We start from the raw sequence: 23,101 nt of genomic DNA, 5'->3' as shown, positions 1-23,101 counted from the left end.
GGGCGCGGCGCCTCACCCCGCCGCCGCTGGGAAAGCGCCGCCGCGCCGAGCGGGGCGGCGAGCGCCCGGGCTGAATAGCGCTGCCTGCAGAACAATGGCAGCCAGCTCCAAATCCTGCTATAATCACGTTAATGAGATTAATCAGCGAATTAGCAGCAGTCAGATGTCAGGGTGGCAAGGAGGAATCCGACCCAGCTCGGTAATTAACTTTTGGGGGGCAGGGGAAGGGAGCCGGCTGTGCTACCTGCTAGGCTTTTCCCGAAGTTTACCGGGTTTTTCTCACGAGCCTTTGGAAGATGCTGGCAGTCCAAGTGGAGGGGGGAGGAGGGGATAAGACGGAGACCTCAACCTTTGCGTGCTGTAAGACAGCCTGCTAATACGCGGTATCCCGTTACTTCCAGCTGAAGTCCATTGAGGAAACGAGTGCCGTTTCAGACAACCCACCCCGACGGCCGGAGCTGCACCTGCGGAGCTCTGAGTCTGAAACGAGTTCTGCGACCTAACTTCCAACGCAAATTCCAATGGCCATGATAAACATGGGCCGATGCCAACGGAGTATTGAATCTTGCTCCTTCTCAAAAATCGACAGGAAAGATACTCTTTCTGAAATCAGAGGGGTAGGAGAAAAGAGTACCCTTCGAGCAACTGGCAACAATAGATTATCGCAAGTTAATGCTAGATCTGTGGCAGAGTGTTTTCTAAAACAAATGAAGCGGAATTTTAATCAAGTAATTTAGAGTAAGTTACTTAATGTAGACAAGTCAGAGATCTGGTCTCTAGCTGACCTCAATAAAAGTGAAACTTCTCTCCATCTGAAATTCAGTGCCCACAGCCATTTCTCCGTTGCAAGTACGAAATATAAAGAGAGATTCCCCGTAGATTATAAATGAAATCCAAATGTATTTATTTGCAAGAGAGTACTGCATATCTCCTTTCTGCCTTTAGAAGGAGTATCGTCAACCATGCAAAGCATTTATCATGTAAAGACTCTACTTTTATGCACACGCTACTTCTGCAGAAAACAAATAAACGTTTAAAAAAATCTCCCCTTTGCCTAGATAAGGCCGTGCACGTTGTTCAGCACTCAGAAGAAAATGGCATGCTTCTGTTCCATTAAGTTTAATCTGTGTTAGTGGCAAATGAAAGAAGCAAACCTGTGTAACGTCTTCCATAAGAGACTAACTCGTTTCTTTTATACTAATATAAGCCGTTTTCTTTTATACTCTTCAGTTACTTTTTAGCACTAAATTAATAAGATTAACAAATTTGCACTCAATGTACATGGACTACAGTCATACTTATCTGAACTATTTTAAAATTGAAGTACAGACTATGACGTTTTCAGGAGTTAACTGAATTAACCATCCCTTATTTGCAAAGCTTTTTCTCTTTAAAGAAAAACTATTATAGATACGAAACATTTAAGATAGTGTTCTTTCAAAACACTACTCTTACAGGAGTGTTCCCCTTTAAAGTACAGATCCACTGTTTTCAAACGTCGTTTTAGTGTAAAAACACAGTATCTTATAATCTTTTATTTAATTGTACTCGGCTGTCAGGAGACTTGAGCTTTCCAATCTGTGAAGTTTTTGCCTCGGGTTCTCCATATCAAACAAGTACCGTCCAACATGCAGCAAGTTTATATAAACAACAACATGCTTAATGCATGCAACATTATGCGTTCATATAGTAAACACACACTTTAGGATTCTTTATCAGCTATTCTACAGCCCAATATAATTTCGGCTGCACAGCAGTATTGCCAGAAGAACTTGAAAAGACCAAACAATGGACATTTAGGTACAAGCTACAGAACGACTGCAAAAATCACAACAATCTTTCCAGTTAGCTACAAGAATCAACCCCCACCCTGCACAAAACACAGCCCACACCTGCACCGTTAACCATTTACAAGTTAAACATAAGCAAGACATTTCAGCATGGTTAAGAAACACCCTGGCTTACTACAACTTTGAAAGGATGAGGAGTAAGAAGCATACCACAGAGACCCAGAAAAGGCTGCTTTTTTCTTCATTGAACACTGAAAAGATACCCCATGTTCCAGGGAATTAAAAAAAAAAAAAAAAATTAAAATACACCCACCAACACTGAGTAAAAAAATCAGGGGGGCTTCAAGAAGACTGCAGGGAAAAAGCTCTCACTCTCTTTAGTGTGCAGAAGCTTAGGGGGAAAAAATGTCGCCCTGGCAGGAATGACAAATGCAGTAGGATAGGCTAGCAGGCCTGAGGGATCTGTTTTACTTCCACATACATCCTCTAATGCACGCACTCCCACTCATCCTCTCGAGATGCCTTTTTTTTTTTTCCTCCACTTTTTTTTTCCACCAGCTCCAAATCCCCGGCATATGACCTTCTGTTAAATAGATAAAAAAAAATTTGCTTATCAGTCATGCAAATGAGGCTGAATTCATTTTCCACAACAGATGGCCTCATAGATAATGATGATGGAAGAGAGAAAATTGAATGTCTCTCACAAGGTGGTCATGGCAACCGAGAGCAGAATAATATCAATAATAAGCTCACTGCATAATAAGGTTGTCAATCCCACAAATCAAAGTCTCTAGCTAAATCAGGTATCCCACCCCCAGCTAGTTATCAGGTAAATAGAGAAATAGAGAGCGTCCTTTTTCTTTTTAAACGAGGAGCTGTGAAAAGAAATGGTAGCTCCTGCGATTCCAGGGTACAACGGGAAAGAAGGAGCAGAAGAGATTCTGCTCCGCTAATTGTGTTTTATTTAATGATTCGGGGAGGGGGGGTGTTGGGTTTTTCCTCCCTTTTTTTTTTTTTTTTTTTTTTTTTTTTTTTTTTTTTTTTTTTTTTTTTTTTTTTTTTTTTTTTTTTTTTTTTTTTTTTTTTTTTTTTTTTTTTTTTTTTTTTTTTTTTTTTTTTTTTTTTTTTTTTTTTTTTTTTTTTTTTTTTTTTTTTTTTTTTTTTTTTTTTTTTTTTTTTTTTTTTTTTTTTTTTTTTTTTTTTTTTTTTTTTTTTTTTTTTTTTTTTTTTTTTTTTTTTTTTTTTTTTTTACTTATTTCCACAGAGGTTTTATTTGTTGGAGGGGGGTGCTGGTTTGTTTTTAATAGCGAGGCTGGTATTTTGAACTCGATCTGCTGCCGAAGCCTTGCCTGCCCTCCCTGCGCCTGATGTGGAGTGCTGCATTGATGCAATAGCAGCTCGCCTCAGGCTTCCACCTTGGCTCCCAGGGGGCCATCCCGCAAAATGAATCAGCAGCCATCCTGAGCAGACTGATTAAAATGAAAATGGCAAGGCACATGTCTGGGCGGAACTAGAGCTGAGCTGCGCTGCCTGTCTGGCAAGCATGCTCAATATAGCTTTTGCTAATAATGGCTTACCGCCTTTCAGTTTTTTAAAGGTATTACCGTCGCCCCTTCCCCCACCCCCTAAACAGATAACGGTGCTGGGGGGTTTCCCCCCCCTTCGTTGTATACTGCTCACAGCTAGAGTTTGCCAGACTGACATGCAGTGATTGTGAAAAGACACACTCGCTTTGCAGGGATTTTCTTCGCAGATGTGCTGAAATACCAAGACAACATGCAGCTATAAATTATTCCCAGATATTAGCTGGGAAAGAAACCTCAGAGGAAGAGGAAAGCTCAGTCACTACCACAAACATAATTTTCCCCCCCGTTTTTACACCTCAGCTTGCAATGGCACCTTGTGCATTATGCATCACGAGAAAATGACTGCCAGTAAACGCAGAGCAACTTCCTGGAGCTCTCTATGCACCGTGCCCGACAGACTCCGAGCTGTGTTTCTACACCCCCCCCTCCCCCCCCAGGCAGATAAGTGCGTGCATAGAGAAAGAGCCATTTAAAGCGCGCATCTCCTGTAGTCCTTCGATGAAACAGAAACATTTTGCGGGCAGCTTCGGTGTGCAAAAACAGCATCGAGAAAACATCGATCCGTGCATGCACGGGATCTGAAACCTGGGCAGACTGTTGTTTCACGAGGTGTGGGGATTGCTCTGCCTGGGGATTTTTGCTGGTGGGGCTGGTGGGGTTTTTTAAGCAAGCAGCACAGTGGCATATCTCTGGAAACCGGCATGTATGTGCTGTACATATGCACATACGCCCCGATGTGCCTCCGGTTAATTCCCGGCTGCCGCCCGGGTCCCCCGCCCGCCTTGCGCGCGCGGGCACACGCGGACGCACACACTCACCCACATGCACGCACACACATACACACGCGCGCACAGGCGCGCGCGCGCGCACACACACTCGCACACACACACACACGCACACGCACAGACACTGACGTCTGCGCAGCTTTCTCAGCCGATTGGGCACCACATCGGATGTTCTGTGGAGCAAAGAATAGGAATCATTTACAGCCTGCTAAAAAAAAATGGTACCTTGCATTTCCCCGTCTCCGCGAGCGCCAGGCTGGGCTCGCCGTAGCGGCTGGCTGCAGCGCCCGGGCGAGAGCGCCGCGCGGGGTGCCTGCAGTCGCCGCGGGGCACCGGACGGCACCCCGAGATCTCCGCAGGAGCTGCCGGGGCACAGAACCCCGCGGTTCGCATGGGATGTTTTTATAAGGTTACCAGTTCATATCGTGAAAGATAAGAATGCGAGCATAGGAAAACAGACACGAAAAATCAAAGCGGTTTAATTGATAGATTAGTAGAGCTCTTGTGCCCTTTGATGTGTTTGCAAGTATTTCTGAGCCCTGAAGAGAATTTTAATGAAAGCTTTATTTTTAAGGGCTTCGTTAGAAATTATGCACTGAACATTTAATATTTCGATGTAAGTTGCTCGCTTGCTTCCCTTTCCTTCAATAGAAAAATATTTAATTTGTTGAAGATTAGCTTCAAGTTTGATTTCCTATAGTCTTTAAGTATTTTATATATCTCTATTCATGTGTAAAGCTACTCCTCGTTACTAAAACATGTTTGGGTTTTTCCCCAACAACAAAATAAACAATAAACCCCAGGCCCTGTTGGTTACCTGATGTGGTAGCTGTTTATCTCTGAAACAAGAAACAACCGTGTTGGTGAATGTATAAAAAAATTCTAATTCTCTACTCCCAAGATAAGGTATTCCTGGGAACTGCAGCACTGCAGAACGCCTCCCCCACCACCTGAGCCCTGAAGAGAATTTTAATGAAAGCTTTATTTTTAAGGGCTTCGTTAGAAATTATGCACTGAACATTTAATATTTCGATGTAAGTTGCTCGCTTGCTTCCCTTTCCTTCAATAGAAAAATATTTAATTTGTTGAAGATTAGCTTCAAGTTTGATTTCCTATAGTCTTTAAGTATTTCTCTATTCTCTATTCATGTGTAAAGCTACTCCTCGTTACTAAAACATTTTTTCCCCAACAACAAAATAAACAATAAACCCCAGGCCCTGTGTTACCTGATTCCCCAACAACAAAATAAACAATAAACCCCAGGCCCTGTTGGTTACCTGATGTGGTAGCTGTTTATCTCTGAAACAAGAAACAACCGTGTTGGTGAATGTATAAAAAAATTCTAATTCTCTACTCCCAAGATAAGGTATTCCTGGGAACTGCAGCACTGCAGAACGCCTCCCCCACCACCCTGTCAATGTATTTCAACTTCAGTGTATTGACAGCAACTGCCCCAGCCCAAGTCTGGCTCCAGTGAAGCATTTATATTCCTTCCACTCAGCCCTGTGGATCTTTGCAGGGCTCAGGATGCCAACCCAGGACCCGCTCTGGAGAAATAAAGTCTGGGAAAATGAATGAATCATAAAGCCATATTGCACAACAGAGTCACATCCCAGCCTGTCTTCTACAGTTCGTTCTTATGCAAGCTTTAAAAAAAATGTGGTTTAAACCCTAAAAATGATGGCATGTGGCAGGCTACTAAGTAATGGGCTGTAGGGAACCTTAGAACAAAAGGGGCCAGGAACCACAGAAGTCCACCTCCCCTCAGTGTTAGCATTTGCACCATCACAGTGCCCCCTCCCCAAATATTTATCTAATCTCTGCTTTAATTATTTATACTAGTTGCTTTTTTCTGCTGTCCTTGGCAGTTTGGAGCACAAATTAACTGTTCTCTGTTTCTCTGTGTGGAGACATTCTGCCTAGGGTTTTTTTCCCTTCCTCCTGCCCAATCCTTATTAAGTTTTAACCCCTTTTCTACTGGACTGATGCTGTGCGAGTACTGTAATTGCTGTCCATTTAAAATGTCTGTGCTTTCAAGAGCTACCAGGTATATTCCCCAGCCCAGCAGAAGACTGTTTACCAGACTGGTAAACATAGCATCATAGGCAAAAGTTAAAGCATATGGTGCAACTATTATCCTGCAATATGAAATTAGAGTCTGAACCCTAACCTATATGCTAAAATGTGTTTCTTTTGTATTTTTTTAGGAAACAAGCAGATTTCCATGTAATGAAGCTACTAGGGTGCTGCTGCTTGGCTCATGCTGTATTTATTAATATCAGTGAAAATGAACAGTGGCAATTGCCCAGGGATAGAAAGCCCTTACAGTGCCACTAATCCTTACATTCCTTAATCTTCCCTATCTTTTCCTAACACTGGCATTTAGCATGCCCAGAAACACCAGCCCAGGGCGTTATGATAGCCACTAAGCCTGAGCATTTACTGAGTATATGTGCATTGGGTAACTACTTTTTTCAATCTGAAGTTGAGCAACCCTCTGGTAACTAATGGCTGGCTCCTACAAAATCTCCAGTTGGGAACGGGCACCATAGGCTGGTTGGCTAAGTTCCTTGCAAGGATTAACCAGAAAAGCTGGTGCTAACAAAGTGTTTAGCAGATACTGGCCATTCCAGTAGCTCAGTTCCCACCTCCACATCCATGAGAGTATCTGAAAAACAGTCCTTCCCAGTCCATAAAGGTCTTGCCAATTTACTGATAATCTCTGATATTTTCCCAACTTAGTGACTTCTGTTAAAGCAGCAGGTTAGTATTGATCATGCCATATTCAGTAAGGGGATGTAAAGATCACGTTGATGAGACTCAGAAGAACATCTTACAAATACTGCTCCAGCACAGCACAGGGACATGGTGGAAAGTACACCTTAATAAGAGTAAGTGGGCTTCACGCAGACAACTCAGACAAAACATAATACACGTAAGGCTCAGAGGAAAAGAAATTATTTTATTTCAAGCAGACCTTGTCTTGGTCATAAGGTTGTACACAAAATATTGCTCACACTGTACCCAAACTAGTAATTTATGCGCAAGTGGGACATAAATATTCTTCAGTATCTGTAAAGTGGTGGTGCACTACTTTGTTCTTGCAGCTATAAAGTTTTTATACTGAAACTGCTAGTGTCTGGTCCCCATGAACCACTGAGCAAAAAAAAGGTGTATATCAGCGCATCCATATGTGCAGAAATCCCCTAGAATATTGAATAACTGCTTGCTGTTAGCCCCCAGGCATCTCTTTTCCTTAAAAACACTGTCCAAACGGTCAAAAGCTACTACAAATGGGGAAAGAAATCACAGGGATCAAACACCCAGTCCCAGACAAAATGCTGGTGGCTCCATATAAACACTTAGCCTGAGCATTCTCCATCTGGAGCCATACATATGAGGGAACCATTTTACTGTCTAGAATGATACGAACACTTAGCATTATTTTGGAAAGTACCCAAAATAGCAGGTATCTCAAGGATGACAGCTTCAGAATATTCACACTGCAGCTTTCATGTGAATATGTAAGCAGTACTTCTGATATTTAGCAAAGGACTCTGACTAAATAGTATTTTCATCAGTGATGCTGGCCTCAGGTGCTCAAAATTACTGATCATGTCCTCAAAGCATTTCCATGCAGACACGTAGAGTTGCAAGCAAATTCTGCCCATGTTTCAGGCTGGCCGAATGCAAACTGTGTCTGGTCTGGAAGCCAGTCAGACACAGTCAAGTTAATAAAGGCCTGACAGCTAGATGAATCGGTTGAGCTACATGATGACTATGTGCACTCAGGATAGACATAGTTCTAGTCCCGTTAGATACGGAAACTACAAAATAATACATTTGAGTCAGCTGAAGGAAAAAAACCACCTTATTATGGAAATAGGATAAAAATTGCAGGAAAGAGTTCTGAGCAGTAACATGCCTTCATTTTTTCCCATTGACTTCCCATTGGAAGGAGGAGCAGGCCCACAGAGATGTTAAAAAATTGGAGATTTCAGCAAAAAACCCCAATAAAAACAATTAAGGAAATGGAGGGAACAGATTATGGGAAAATATTAAAAACTGAACTCGTAGAATGGAAATACAAACCGAAAGCAGAACAGCTACCTCAAGGATGATGGAAGGTCCAAAACTGCAAAAAGAGAAAGTTAAAGTTACCCAAAAGGGATACCTCATACACATATATGAGAAGTCAGGGTAAGTTAAAATTGTCATAGTTGAATTCCAGGGGAGGGGAATGACAAGGAGGCATTGAATATTGTGATAATGTTCTTAGGAGAATAGTGCAAGGAAGTAAAAGTCATTTACAACTGGACCAAACAAAGCACTGGAAATTATACTATAGGGAACAAACCTAAAATGGCAGGGGAGGGGTTTAAACAATGTAATAGGCCTTTTCAGCTTCTAATTTTCATGATTCCTAGTTATTATTAGTTGCTATCCCTATTTAAGTGATAGTCACCACTGTAAACACTTTTGACTAAATAAGAACCCATAAAGGGAATTAGAAATCTCAAATGGAGGAAAAAAAAGAGATAAACAAAACTCCTTATAGAATGTTCAGAATTTTTCCAGCTTAAAAGTGAAAATAAAAAAGAAAATAAATATACATAAACTTAGCAGAAAGTAATTTTCTTCATTATTTTTCAAGATTAACAAGTCTAAGGCTTTTGCAGTTCTTGAAAAGACTACAGTCCAAGGTGTGTGTTAAATACAGGGGAGACCATTTCACAGGCACGTACAAAACAGACGTGCAGTTTTAATTTGAAAAATGTGTTATGTGCTTGTCAGACCTGCATGCTTTGCTTTTCCCAATGTTGACTTGGGTGTAGAAACATGCTTAAATTCTTTGCTGAATCAGGACCTAAACTCCTATTGCTACTAATACTTCAGCATCAGGATTCTATACTGATGAAAAGTCCTGCTGCCTACTCATATATATATATTTTAATTATTTGCATTACTGCAGCAGTTCAAAGCTTAATCAAAGACTTGATAGGCACACAGGCAAAAAATGTGATGTGAAGTTCGAAACATCTTAAAGAAGATGACCAGTTAAATAAAGGATAGCTAAAGAAAAGCTTGTGACAGAATTCATAGACTCAACATTGAGATTAGAACATATTTCATTGCTTCTACTATACTTTCCACAGCTGTTTATAACATGTTTTTTCCATGACATGACTTAGGAGAACAGACCTCCTGCAATAAGTATGTTTTCTAAGGGGATGTGAAGAAATTAAGGGAGAAATAGCAGACTAGAACAGGATGGGGCATAAACCAGGCATCACAGCAAAAAGGTTGCAGAGGAACAGTATAGAGCAGAAAAAAGGCAATGAATTGTTTGTAAGAGCTGCAGCTGAAAGCAGGATTCACTTCAAGGTTAAGACATATACATGGAGGTGGTTAAAACCCCATTATAGTCAGTGGAGATCTAGTCAAGACAGTCAACATTGCTTGAAGGAAATTAAGGTGGTCAGATAGGATGTGTCTACTTCAGAGAGAGATGAATAGCTCCCCAGGCTCCATCACGCGTGTTTCTCCAATCTCATTTTGCTGTAAGAGGAACTAAGATGCCAAGTATGTGTTCAGGACACCTAAATTAGGAGAAAGATTCAGCTACAGAGCCAGACAACTACATGTAGATGTTTTAATCTCACCATGAATATTACTTTTTCAAGGTGATTCACTTTTCTAAACAGAGGCATCTATTGCTATCTGACACACCCCAGCTTCCAGCTGCTGCTTCAGAGGGCACAGGTTTCCCCATAGGTCTTCCTGGAAACTTCCGCCAGCCCTGTGCAATTATCTGACAAAGATGCCATTTTGAGACTGAATTAGGGTGCAGCCCCTAATGACTCTTTGCTAGGTATTTTTGTACTTCTTAATAAGGAATAAAAAAACAAAAGCTGAAAAGTTCTGCCATGTTTTGCATTTTTCTTTCGCTTTGTTTCTTTCTTCCCTATCTGAAATATCAATGGTTTTCTGCTTTCAGCAGAAAAATGACCATATCGCCAGGCACATTTTCATTAAAAAACCTGCTTAGTTCATACACTACTTTTCTTTTAAAACATTTACTGTTTAGTTACTAAGCTTAGATAAGTCTCAAAACTATTTAATATTGCAAAAAATATTCAGAGGAAAAATATTCAGGAAACTTTAGTCAGGACAAAATATAACTCCATTACATTTATAAGCATAAGAACTATTTGATCCAGGACAATCAACACTTTAATACATGATTAGGCAAACCTAAAACAGGACAGGTATTGATCATTCCCCTGGCGTATTCTCCAAGGCCCGGCAGCTTGTGTTGTATGGATGTCCTAAGCCAAAGTTTGCATTCACACTATTGTGCTCAACACCTCAGTTGATATTCTTCCATAAGTCTGAACAACTTCTGTTTGAACCAATGCATTTTTTTCCTATCATATGCTTTTAATGCCAAAGAATTGTACATGTGATTGTGTAGTGAAATATATTCACTACGTCTGTCACAATGTTTTTTTGCTTCTTTTATACCTGATGTCTGATAATTTCATTGGGAATCTTCCCCTTCATTTACTGCATGGCCAATCATTCCTAAGCCCATTCTCCACACCCTTCATGCTTTCATAGATCATCACTCACATATATCCCCTTCCAATATTATCTCTATGCCAAGCAGAGTAGTTCTGGCTGTGAAAGTTGTGGCACAGAAGCTAAGGCGAGCTAAGACACTCACTGTTTGTTAAGAAAATTTGTCTCTTTAGCAATGGCTAGCATTTTGATCATGCATAGAATTGTCAGATTAGAGTAGCTAAATGCCTTATTCCAAGTGAAACCATAGTGGGCTTCAGAAACTAGTTAGGACTGGAAGGGTCTGGTCCAGATGGCATGAGCCAAATATATTTAAGAAACCCTCTGTCTTCCCTCCTTATCCTCCCAAAAAGCAACTGCAACCATATTTTTAAAAAGAAGAAGCTACACTAGGAAGAAGTGGTGCTCACCCTCACATGGCAACTTATTAACAAGGATATTTGCCCAGGGATTAAGGGGGCTAAGGGTGCCCTTCTAAGCTTCGAATGTCAGAGAGCAAGACTCTAAATCCCAGGCCTCCAAACAGAGGTGCTGGTGAGTTTTAAGAACCACCAGGAATAAGTGGTGCTTTAAAATAGTCAGTCTGCCTCACTCATAATTGGGCACCAAAAGCTCTTTGTACTCAGGTTGTATGAAGCCATGTATGGAAACTCCAAGCAGAACTGTGAGAACGGATGCATTCTGGGACACCCAAAAGTTACCTGGTGCTGATTCCAAAACTACTAACCATCAGAGACAAAATTTAGCTATATTATTTGTTGTTGCTGTTAAGAAGTTTGCTTATGCACACATATTTGAAAAAAGAAACCACAAACCTGAAATATGTTAATAACTCCACAAGAAGCATTATAAAGAGGTTGACATAGAAAGCAGGCATGCAAGTGGCATCAGTGACAATCTGTCACTTGATCCACCTTCTAATCCACATCTTTACCAGTCCTGTTCCCACCTCCTGCTCCTTCCTTTGGTATCAGTTTGTCAGCCATTGTGCTGAACCTGGATAGCAGGCTGACTATAATCTCAGGTTTTTAATGAATTGCTTCACAAGAAGTAAACAGACATACAGTTTCCCTCCCCTCCCCTCTCCTTCTCTCTCATGAAGATGAATGCAAGGTCCTGCACCTGGGAAGAAATAACTCCGTGCAACAGTACAGACTGAGGGCTGACAGAAGAAGTTTGGCAGAAAAGGACTTGGGGTCTTGGTGGACAGCAAGTTGAGCATGAGTCAGCAGCATGCCCTTGAGGCAATGAGGGTTATCTGCAGACTGGGCTGTACTAGATAGAACATAACCAGCAGGATGATGGAATGATTATTCCCTTCTAATTGGGATGTCTGAGACTATATCTGGAGCGGTCCAGTTTTGGGGTCCCCACTGCAAGAAACACATGAATAAACTGGAGCAAGTCCAGAGTAGGGTTGCCGACTTACTTACAGAGCTGGAGCACATAACATGTGGGCAGAGGCTGCGAGAAGTGTGTGTACTCAGCCTGGAGGAGAGAAGGCTAAGGAGGCATTCAGCTGCTGTCTTCAACAATATTATTGGTAGTTATGTAGAAGACAGAATCAGACTCTTCTCAGAGGTGCAAAAATAGCATGAGAGGCAATGGTCACAAGTTGCAACAAGGGAAGTTCCTATTGACTGTAAGGAAAACATTCTTCATCATGGGATCAGTCAGCCCTGGAAGATTTCCCAAAAAGATTGTGGGATTTCCAGCTTTGGAGATATTCAAAAGTTGATTGTGCAAGCCCTGAGCATGTTGCTCTAACTCTGAAGCTAGGCCAACTTTGAGCAGGGGGTGGAACCAGACAACCTCCAGAGATCCCTTCCAACCTAAATTGTTCGGTGATTCTAATCACATATTTAAAATGAAAGTACAAGGGCATTTTCAAAGTTAAGGTTCAATTTCCAGTTCAAAAGTCTTCGTGTTAAGTTTCAGAAAGATGTACAACCATTTCTAACTATAATGCACTTGCTAGATTACAGGCTAGTAGTAATAATGCGTGTGTTATGAAAAAAAAAAAGCAGGGTGTCTGTGCAATCCCAAACTAAGCTTATAGAGTATAGTCAGAAAAAAGAAGGCATGGGTCTGCTGTAACTTGACCAAGTTCTTATATATGTACACACTATATAGCACATATCTGAACTCACGTGTTTGTACTCAGAATACCCCAAATGATAACTTGTTAACAAAACCTGAATTATCACAAGAATATATGGCTTATGCAATTTATAAATTATGACATTATTAAATGCAGTGAAAAGTAATTTTCATAGTCAAGATTCATAGGCAACATAGATCTGTAAAGCAAAGCATATTGTCTGAAATGAATCAGGGATAAAATCTGTGAACTTTAAAGGAAAAAATGATCTTCAGCATCAAAAGTGAAAGACAAGCTTAACGGAAGTAAGAAAACAAACGTGAAATAAATAGATAACATTTTTGAAGAAATAATGAACATTGTGCTCTGGGGTAAGGATAAAGATTCCAATACATGCATGCAATCCAATGCAAAAGCTTTTAGATAAAATGAGAAGTATTTTCAAATTGTTTCTGTGGTTGAAATGGCAGCATTTGAAAAACAGAAGAAAAATACAGTGGGTATCACATTTGTATAAGGCATTATTAATTCTACTGGTTGAACTCCCTCTTTTAACCCATCCTCACTGTGATAGGGCCATTTATTCTTCACTGACTACCTTGCAAAAACAAGGACCAGAGGAGGGAAGAAAATAGCTGTTTTCTTCAAACATTGAAAATAAATTGTTTTTAGCCAGATCTATGCAACACATAAATACAATTTCAGCCCAAACATGAGTAGTGATAGTGTCAAGAAACTCTGTGTTTACCCCTAGAATTAAATAGAAGCAGAATGTAATGGAGGAAAGATCCAACTCCCTAAATATTCATACACTAATTCTTGAATTCATTTAATATTTTCTATTGGCAATATAATATTATGGGAGAAAGACATCCAAGTCTGATGTTATTTTTCCTTATGAACAGAAAGTCCCAATTCCTGGAGGAATAGTTGCTTTTCTCTCATCTAAACACAATTTACCATTATTTTTCAAACTGTCACAGAAAGGGACTAAAGAAATTCTACTAAGACACCTATAGGTGACCTTTAGGTAATTCATTCAAAGACCAGCTGCTAAAAAAGCAATATGATTCTAGCAAAATAAATGGTAAATTTGCAGTGGCAGAGGATCAGACTGGTTTCTGTTCTTTGGATGTTATCCTTATATTTTCTGAAAAGTGTTAATGATAATTGAACAGAGACTGACAGCACCATAAGAATTGGTGCTCATTGTATTTCAGTACATATCAGATCAAAACTCTTAGCAGGTAAAAAATAGTCTTACTTTTTACAGAATTGAAGTTAATCATGTAGATAACCATTTATATAGGTAGGCCCTAAGAATTTTGGTAGTCAATCAGAGTTGGGTACCTAATACCCTGGGATTTTGAAGTGTATAAATAATTCACATATATAACTCTTAAGAAAAAAATAAAACTGTACTGTCAAAAGAGGAAACTCTGTCGTGGATATCAGTGAGACTACACCTGTTGCAGAAATCCTGAGATCATGGAAAAAGCTGGATTTTTAAATGCAGCGCACACAAAAAAACCCTAAAGTTGTCTTGTGATGCACATATGTGGCATGACCTTCATAAAGTTCAAAGTCCTGATTTGATCCATCATGATTTTCAATGCAAAATATTAGCAAAAAATTCTACCTACCAATGGGAGAATAGTCAGACCACCTAAAATTAGACTGATACTTTAAAACAGTATCAAGTAGATTGTTTAGGCAGAAGTGATTTGGGAAAATGAACTATATTTTTATTTAGAAAAAGTAGAATTAGCCAGAGTCTTGTGAAGAAAAGAAGTTTCTCCAATTTAATGAAGAGGACTTAAAGTTTTAAGAAATATTCTACTTTTAATTATGGTTAATTATGGTTTAATTGGTTAAGAAAAACATTCTAACTTATGAAGTTAAATTAATTGAACTTAAAATTGGTGCAGATTTTAGTTAGAGAAGGCCCATTATTAAAGAGTGGGTAGATTAAGAGAAAAAGCATTTGATCAAAACTGATCATGCTACCATAGGCAAATGAGTTACCAGCCATCAGTGGTATTACAGTAATTTGCCATGTGCTCTCTTCCAACTGTATCTAATTAGCATTTTATTTCAATATTCACAGTAAGTTATTATGACATAGCTTAAGTGAAGTGAATACATTTTACACCGCAACAGCAAACTAAAAATACACACACAGTAGATTATAGCTCAGCTGAGGTCCTGAAGCTCATTACTTTATGGTAACCTAACCATTTTCAACATGCTTAATGTTAACATGAGCCTGGTATGTCTGTCTTCCTCAGCATGTCCTCTTTCTCTCCTCTTCCTCCTCCCTCCTTAGACAGAATTTCAGGATTAGGAAGAAGAAAGAGGAGAGAAATCACAGACCGGCCATATGACCAGGATTTCCAGACGCCCAGGGTAAGTGGGATCTGGACATGCCTTGTGGAGTTGATCTGTGCAATTGCTAACCATCTGCGTAGTGTGTGCGTGCTAGATCAGATGTGCGCATATGTAGCAAGTTCAGTGTATGGCACACTGCCCGTATTTCCCTCTGAGATTCCCTGGATGTGTGCCCATCCCTTAATTCTGTATACCTCAAACAACTCCTTCCATTCTCCTTTCTAGTGGCATACAGAAAGTTAAGAAAGTTGTCCTATAAAATAAAAAGCCTGGTAAGAGAACGGCAGCAGTCAAACACTTTTTAAACTTCATCAAGAACACCGTTGACAGTATTAGCTGCAAATTATTTATTGCAAACAGCAGCAACCTACTATACACATACAACGGTACAACCAGCTGAGAACAAACACGATACACTTCATCACAATGAGCATTTACATAACACAGTGCAGGCACTCAGTATTATGTCACTAATGTGACTCTTTCTGTAGTCCCTTGAGTGCCTCTGGCTTTGCAGAGTACATCCAGCTAAATAGCACTTGTATGGCCCTAGGACATATGCCGTCTGGCCTCCTGCAGCCACTGCTCAATTGAATATAATGGAGTCATGCTAAATGACAGAGCCCTCAGCATGGTAGGCAGAGGGGGCAGACACAAGCACAAAGAATTAATCAAGCAAGCCAACTCTAAACTGTACAAATTCTGTCAAGCAAATATCTATAATATATTCTGTCACTGAGACTGTCAAAATGGGCTAAATCCTCAGCTCAAGTGAAAATAGTTTAGATATTCTAAATTACACCAATTAGAACAATGTACACTAACAGAAGATCTTGCCTTATTTTACAGGGTTTTTAAAAATTTGATGCCACAAAGAGGCTTAGAAGCCACATTTTCTGCTTTGTACTTTTCCCTCCATTCACTGAACTTCATTTTCTTGTACTTTAGAAAGACTCTGCTTTTCTGCCCAGGAGTAAAAGCTGGTCTTGTCCTGTTCTTCCCTGGACTGTCAGTGCAGTGCTAACTTTGTCAACAGCTCTGGGAAAAAGATTTGTTGCTTGACTTGTACCCTAAGGCTGTGCAAATGATCTGTAGCAAGTAGTTGTCATTTCTTCTTCTCCTTCTTATGCTTCTGAAATATTTCTACTATTTGCAATTTTCATCAATTTCTTAATTTATGTATTTTCTGTAATTAACTCAAGTATCCAGCGTAGCTACATAATTATATATTAAATAAAAACCACATTTATTTGATCAGGAATTAGCTGTACCATAAGAATACTTAAGTGTTCTCTGCAAAGCTGAAGCAATTCAGTTTATTTCACACCGCACTGTTCCCCACTTCAAAGAAATTGACATAAAAATAATAAGGAAAAGTTTACACCATTTTTTCAGGTGGTATAATGGAACCACAAAGGTTTAGTTGCAGTAGCTGGATAAACAGCTGAAAAAAAACTTAGAAAATTTTAAGATGGCAAATTTTCCAATGAAAGACAAGCAAAATTTTCTAGAGTCCAGGTTTGAAGTAGGTCTAAATTGAAAGTGAACAGATCAGGTTATAATCCTGTCTCTGGAACTAACTTTTTATGCCTATGAATAAGGAGTTTATTGCCAAGCTCTGCTTTATTATTGACTATCTGTAAAATGGTATATAAAAATTCTTTACTGGTATCATTCACACAGTTTAATTAACAAGTATTAATAGTGGCAGAGGTGCTAATAAAACTGGCTTCTTTTTGTTGTCACAGCTGTTCTCAATCTACCACTGTATTGGCATTGTAAAAGGAAAACCATGGTATACCCCTTTCTTGAATTTGAGAGTACACACAAATGAATTAACATCCAAAGTGGATTTCTGAACTCCCTACAGTTTTTAAAATCCTTAAGGAGAAAACTGATCAGTTATTGCTAGCTCAAAATATGTAGGGTGTGTTTTCTCTGAAGCTGGCAAGATCTAGACTGCCACCAGGTCAGAAGTTTGTATCAAGCTAAAGATGCAGATGAACAAAAGCAGAAGGAGCTTAATGTCACAAATACCATTTTGAGTTTACTGTGGAAGTATAGCAAAATAGGATGTGGTTTGTACAACAACGAATCAGGTCAAGCAAACATACTATTATATGAATATCTTGTGTAATGTCCTTATGGTTAAACCCTCTTCCTTTTATTACACAAATATATTGGTTACTATTCACACACCTGTCTTGTACAAAACAGGCTCAGGAGGCATATTCCCTCTGAGACAGGTGCACAGCATGCGGCTCTCAGCTGGGTTAAAAGAAAAGCATGCATATGTATGTTGCGGAGCACAGGGAGAAAGGAAAATGGATGAAAGTTGATCTGATACAAAAGAGAAGCATGAAATAAAAGGACATACAACACATGGAAAGCAGACAGATGCATGAGTATACTAAATAGAAAATAAAGTTCTGTGCATTAAAATGGAGAGTAAGCAAAAATTAATACTCCCCTACTCACATATATTAGAAAGATTATTTTCTTAGAAAGGAATGATAATTTTCAACAGTTTATAGGGAATCGTTTTTCTTAAACAGAACTGGAATATTTCAAAATAAGGGCTCTTTTGTGAATGAATTGAAAAACAGAGAAAAGAGCTGAACTCAGAGGGAACCCGAACAGAAGATGCACTAACAAGTTAGAACCAAAACTCTCTCATGTTCCTTATCACTTCATCTTTAGCAAAGTCCATCTGTACAGGAGCTCTCATTTCTGTAGCAAAGAAGGGTTATACTATGATTAGAAGTGATCATATAAGCAGAAATCCCATAATGAATCAGGATGACGATTCAGCATTTTCTCAGCTCACTTGAAGGAGTAGGAATGAATTTTCAAAAGCGCTGGAGAGATTAGAATACTTCTACATTGTACTCAACTACTTTTTGTTTTCTAGATATACTGCTTTTATTTATCTGTCTCTCATAGGCAGGACACAGTATTTTTTCTTATACATAGCAGTATATCTTCCAGTGCTCAGAGGTCTCTGAAGGAAAACTAAAAACCTGCGGTTTAATGTGAAGCTAAAATTAACCTTAAAGTCCTATTGTGTTCCATCTTCATATAATTTTTTTAGAATCTATGGAGGAATTGATCGTTTTTCATTTCACTGCCCTGTCCAAAGTCTGTGCATTGTACAAGAGTCTATAAAAAACATAAAAATAAAAAAAGCAACAAAATAAAGTATTTGCTAAAGCTGCCATAAGAATTTACAGAGTCAATTGAGCTTCTTTATCTATTTTTAAAATGTACGTATTCTGAAAATAAAGACTGATATAGCCTCAGATTAAAGAAGTAGTCTCTACCTGCAGTTCTTCACAACTCAGTGGCAATTTCATATAAGTTTCAAGCCAAACACAATTCAGATCAACAATGTACAGTTAGAAGAATGCAACTACAATAAACTTGGAAGCAAACCCCTACCAGTGTGCACTTTAAAGATATTTCCGGAACAGAAAGTATCAGGCATAGACTCCAGATTCTCTCTTTTAGTTACTTCCAAGTGCAATTTAATGTTATCCTTATAGAACTACATAAGGAGGTTGAAAGCAGTTGAGATGTTCACCTATTTTCAATTGTATGCTATTTTCTGTTTGGGTATAAAACTTCAGAATTCCACCTGTAGTTAGACTGATAAAAATAAAAACTATTCAAGCAAACATTTGCTAGTTGTCTCCATTTTGGAGAATTGAAAGGATTCTTTTTTAATAAAAATAATTGCTATTGGTTTCTTGAAAATCCATTTTACACAAACAATTTTTGCAAAACAGTACAGGAAAAAAATTACAGCTCTTTCAATTAAGCTGACATTGTTGTTCTGGGAATGGGATGGCAGGAAGGCTCTTCTAGCTAAACACTTCAATTTTTTTTTCATGGGTTAAACAGAGCCTGTATTTCTTTTTTACCTTCAGAGTACGCTACATATCTTGCCTCTAGGTGACCATGCAGGTGGGAACACACAAGCCAAGCTCATGGATATTGGATGCACACAGCTATTAATTTCAGCAGTGGTCTATCTACAGAATAAAAGGTATGCATTCTCCATTGGTTTCTGTAAAGCCATACTCTAAGTGAACACCACCACACACTGAAAACATGTAAGCCAATGAGGAACTATTCAGCAGATGCAAGTCACCTCATATTCTAGTACAGAGTCAATCCAGATATGAAAATATTCCACTTTATCCCACTGCTACATTCAGTTTTGTGGTTTGTTTGCAAGTAATGACCTTGTACATAAAAAAGCATAGACAATAGCAAGGTGATAGGAGCTTTTGTTAGGAAAATTTACAGAAGTTTATTACATTTGGGGAACTGGTATAAATTGTTTTTGAGGTTTTACAATCTGTACTAAGTAAATTCATTTACTTCAAGGAAAAAAAAGATCCCAGAGCCAAACGAAATACAACTTGTCCAATACAGAACGACCCATGCGGAAAACAGAAATAATCAGTCTGGAAATCTGCCTGTGTATAAAGCATGGTCTACATGGCATACCCTACACTGACAAAACGCAGATGAGGAAAGAGGTTTCTACTGGGAAGACTGTACCCTCAACCACATAATCATCATGTAAACTGGTATTTAGAGTATGCATTGTAATATCTGACATATGAAACTGATTTGTAACTCCATGCATCTGAACTCTGACATCACCTAAAATAAAATTATCAATAGGAATTTAATCTCTATTTTCACAGAAGGCAAAGTATTATTGGGGGGGAAGTCAACCACAGGGAAGACAAGAAGCATGTGAAGCAGGATGGGATGCAACTGTTCTTCTCCTAAGAAACCTATTACAGAACTAAGTGCTCAAATGAATTTGCCAGGTAGTATGTAGAAAAATAAAATAGACCGGCATAAAGAATCCAAACTGAAAATATGTGTATTATTAGCATTGTTGCTACAGAGAAGCTACTCTGAGATCAGTGTTCAATTTTCTTGGGTTCTACTGAGCAGCTATTCATAAAGAGTCAAACTCCTCTTTGGCTATACACGTAATAGCTTGTACACAGTCAGTTCTGAAAACCAACAAATTCATGCTAGATAGTCCTCCATGAAAAAAAACAAACCCAAAAAACAATAAACCATGCAAAAACCAGCAAGACTGAAGATGAAGAAAAAAACCACTACTCATCTACTTCCCTTCTTCTTTCAAACCCATTTCTGACCTTACCTTCTTTTGTTCTGCCCTCCCCACACACTTAAGTCCTGATGGCTCTTGCCTCTTTCCTCCAGTGCTTCAGAGCACACAGTATTCACTTCTCAATAGAAACTGCTATTCTCATTTTCTCTTCCATTTTCTACGTCCTGTCATTTTCCTGTTTTCCTTTTCCCTTTCCTATTACTGTCCAGGTCTTTCTTTAAGCTCACCGATATCCACTACACGCAAAACCTTCAACTACCAAGGACCTTGCTGCTCTCCTGAAGGAAGGCTGTATCAGTATTTCATTCACAAGAATGAGCTGACTGTGATGAATTGACTATATACAGAGTCCCTTACCCCTTTAAAATAATATCCCCATTTCTTTTTTAAGAAAAACAGAAATTGAATATAAAAGTGCAATATTTTTCATTCACATAGGTTATAATAAAAATGTTGAAGACAGCAACACAGTAGGGTGATTTTGCAGGGGGCAGGGAGGAAACGAAAGGCAAGTAGTCAATGCAGTATAAAATAAGAAGTAATTTTTTTTCTGCAGAACTTTTTTTTTTTCTTTCCTTCTTTGTGATCATTTTTCTAGGCAGGGTCCAGAAATCTATTTGTATACTCAAAGAGAAAACTTTTGAAGCATCTTTTCCTGTTATTTCCATTCTTCCTTCTTTAAGATGACTAAATGCTCATTTGGGGGTAGGAGTGGAAGTGAAGGACAAGTGGGAGGGCTATTTCAAAGAGAGGAAACCTCATTTCGGGCAAATATAGACAATATAGGGTACAATCTGAATGAGGAAACAAAAAAATAAAAAACAATATTAGAGAAAAGGAGGCACTGTCTTTGGAGAATTGGGAAAAAGTACACAAAACATGAAGATAATTCTCATCCCAGATCCAATTACTACAATATAAAAATCTGAAATAACCCATTTTGAAATAATTACACCACAATCCAATTTACAACCTGGCCAGAGTAAATGATGTTCATGAACAAATGAGACAGTTTTATGGTTGGAACTGTAACTAACACATGCAATATCGATGGCCGAAACACACCCTGTCACACAGGCCTGATGATACTTCCTCACTTCCCACCTAAGTCTCTCACATTTTAACTCTACTGTTTCTGTCGCTGCTTCTTCCTCTCACAATGACTTCCAGCATTTCTAAGTCCTACATTCTTCCATAGCATATCAGTTACTGGCTTCCACAGATGAAGGCAAAAATTACACCTTGACACCATTTAGGTAGGTGATATATAGTCTAGTTTCAGAAGTAAAACTGAGGATAGAGTGGAAAAGATTTTTTAAAAAATTTATTTAATTTTATTTACTTATTTACATGGGTAAATACCCCAGTGACTAGCACACAAATTCGCAGTCAGTAATGAGCTGGTTGCTGAAACATGAAGTTGGAAGGACTTTTATGTGGGCTATCAAGTAGGATATGCAATATAATATTTATCTAAGCACATCTACAGACAAAGGAAATGACGAAGTAGGGCTGTGAAAGAAGATATTTGCTTTCATTTGGCTGCTAGCAGTATCCTGAATAGAGTATGTGTGTTCCTTCAAAGAGAGCAACTGGGCAGCTGAGAAAAATGCAGCTGTTTACTTTGTCCTGGAATGTGGAACCCTCTGGAGTGAATGGGGGATACCTCCTTCCCCAGCAAAACCCAAGAATACACTGTACAAATAAGCTTATGACATAGCTGGGGCAAAGACCAATATGTCCACCACAGAGAGGAATAAGAGAGCAGGGGCAAGGTGCACAAAAGCAACCAGGCTTCAGAGATGATGGAAAGAAAGATATTTTCCCAGGGATCAGACAGGATCATCTATAATTTGCTGCAACCCAGGGAGCCTCTGAAAGTTGCTGAGATAAGACCAAGACTGAAAGTAAGACCTGTGAAGACACAATTGGTGAGAGGAAAATGTGCCGTGTTCTGTTTCACCCAGCTGATGCAATTCTCTCTGCTTTACTTACCTTGTTCTAAGAATAGGTTTTAATCACAATAAGAAGTAGGTTTTAAAGACCTTTTTGTGTATACCCACTTTAAGGATGGGGACAGGCAGAACGATACCAGAGTACTGACCAACTCAAGAGTCCCATCAGAATGAGAAAACATGCTGGGTGTTCAGCATTTACATTGCTCAGGACGTTATTAGCCCTGAGCTATTAGTAGTGGCATGATATTTCATGATAAGATGTGAAAACTGTGCAGTTTATCCTACTATCTCACATTTCAACAAAATGGAAAGAATAATGTTATTAAAAACCTTAAAAAAATCTATTTTGTATTTTTTTTGCCTTCACAGCTGAGTTTCCCAATTTAGCATGCTCCCAAAGCAACAGCCAGATGAAACTTTGACATGAGGCTGTCACAAGGTTTGATACCTTGTGAATCAATATGGCTAGAAATTAGACATTTGGATTGTTAGCTTCCACATGCAAAACACTATGTAAAAACATGCATAAGAACTAAATAGTTCTTATCCCTGGTTTCGGCAGGGATAGAGTTAATTTCCTTCCTAGTAGCTGGTACAGTGCTGTGTTTTAGATTTAGGATGAGAACAAAGTTGATAACGCACCGATGTTTTAGTTGTTGCTAGGTAATGCTTACACTAGCCAAGGACTTTTCAGCTTCCCATGCTCTACCGACTGAGAAGGCTGGAGGTGCACAAGAAGCTGGGAGGGGG

The sequence above is a fragment of the Aptenodytes forsteri genome, unplaced genomic scaffold, assembly GCF_000699145.1.
Source record: "Aptenodytes forsteri isolate BGI_AS27 unplaced genomic scaffold, ASM69914v1 Scaffold94, whole genome shotgun sequence".
Taxonomy (NCBI): Eukaryota; Metazoa; Chordata; class Aves; order Sphenisciformes; family Spheniscidae; genus Aptenodytes; species Aptenodytes forsteri.
Note: the sequence above shows the minus strand (reverse complement) of the source record.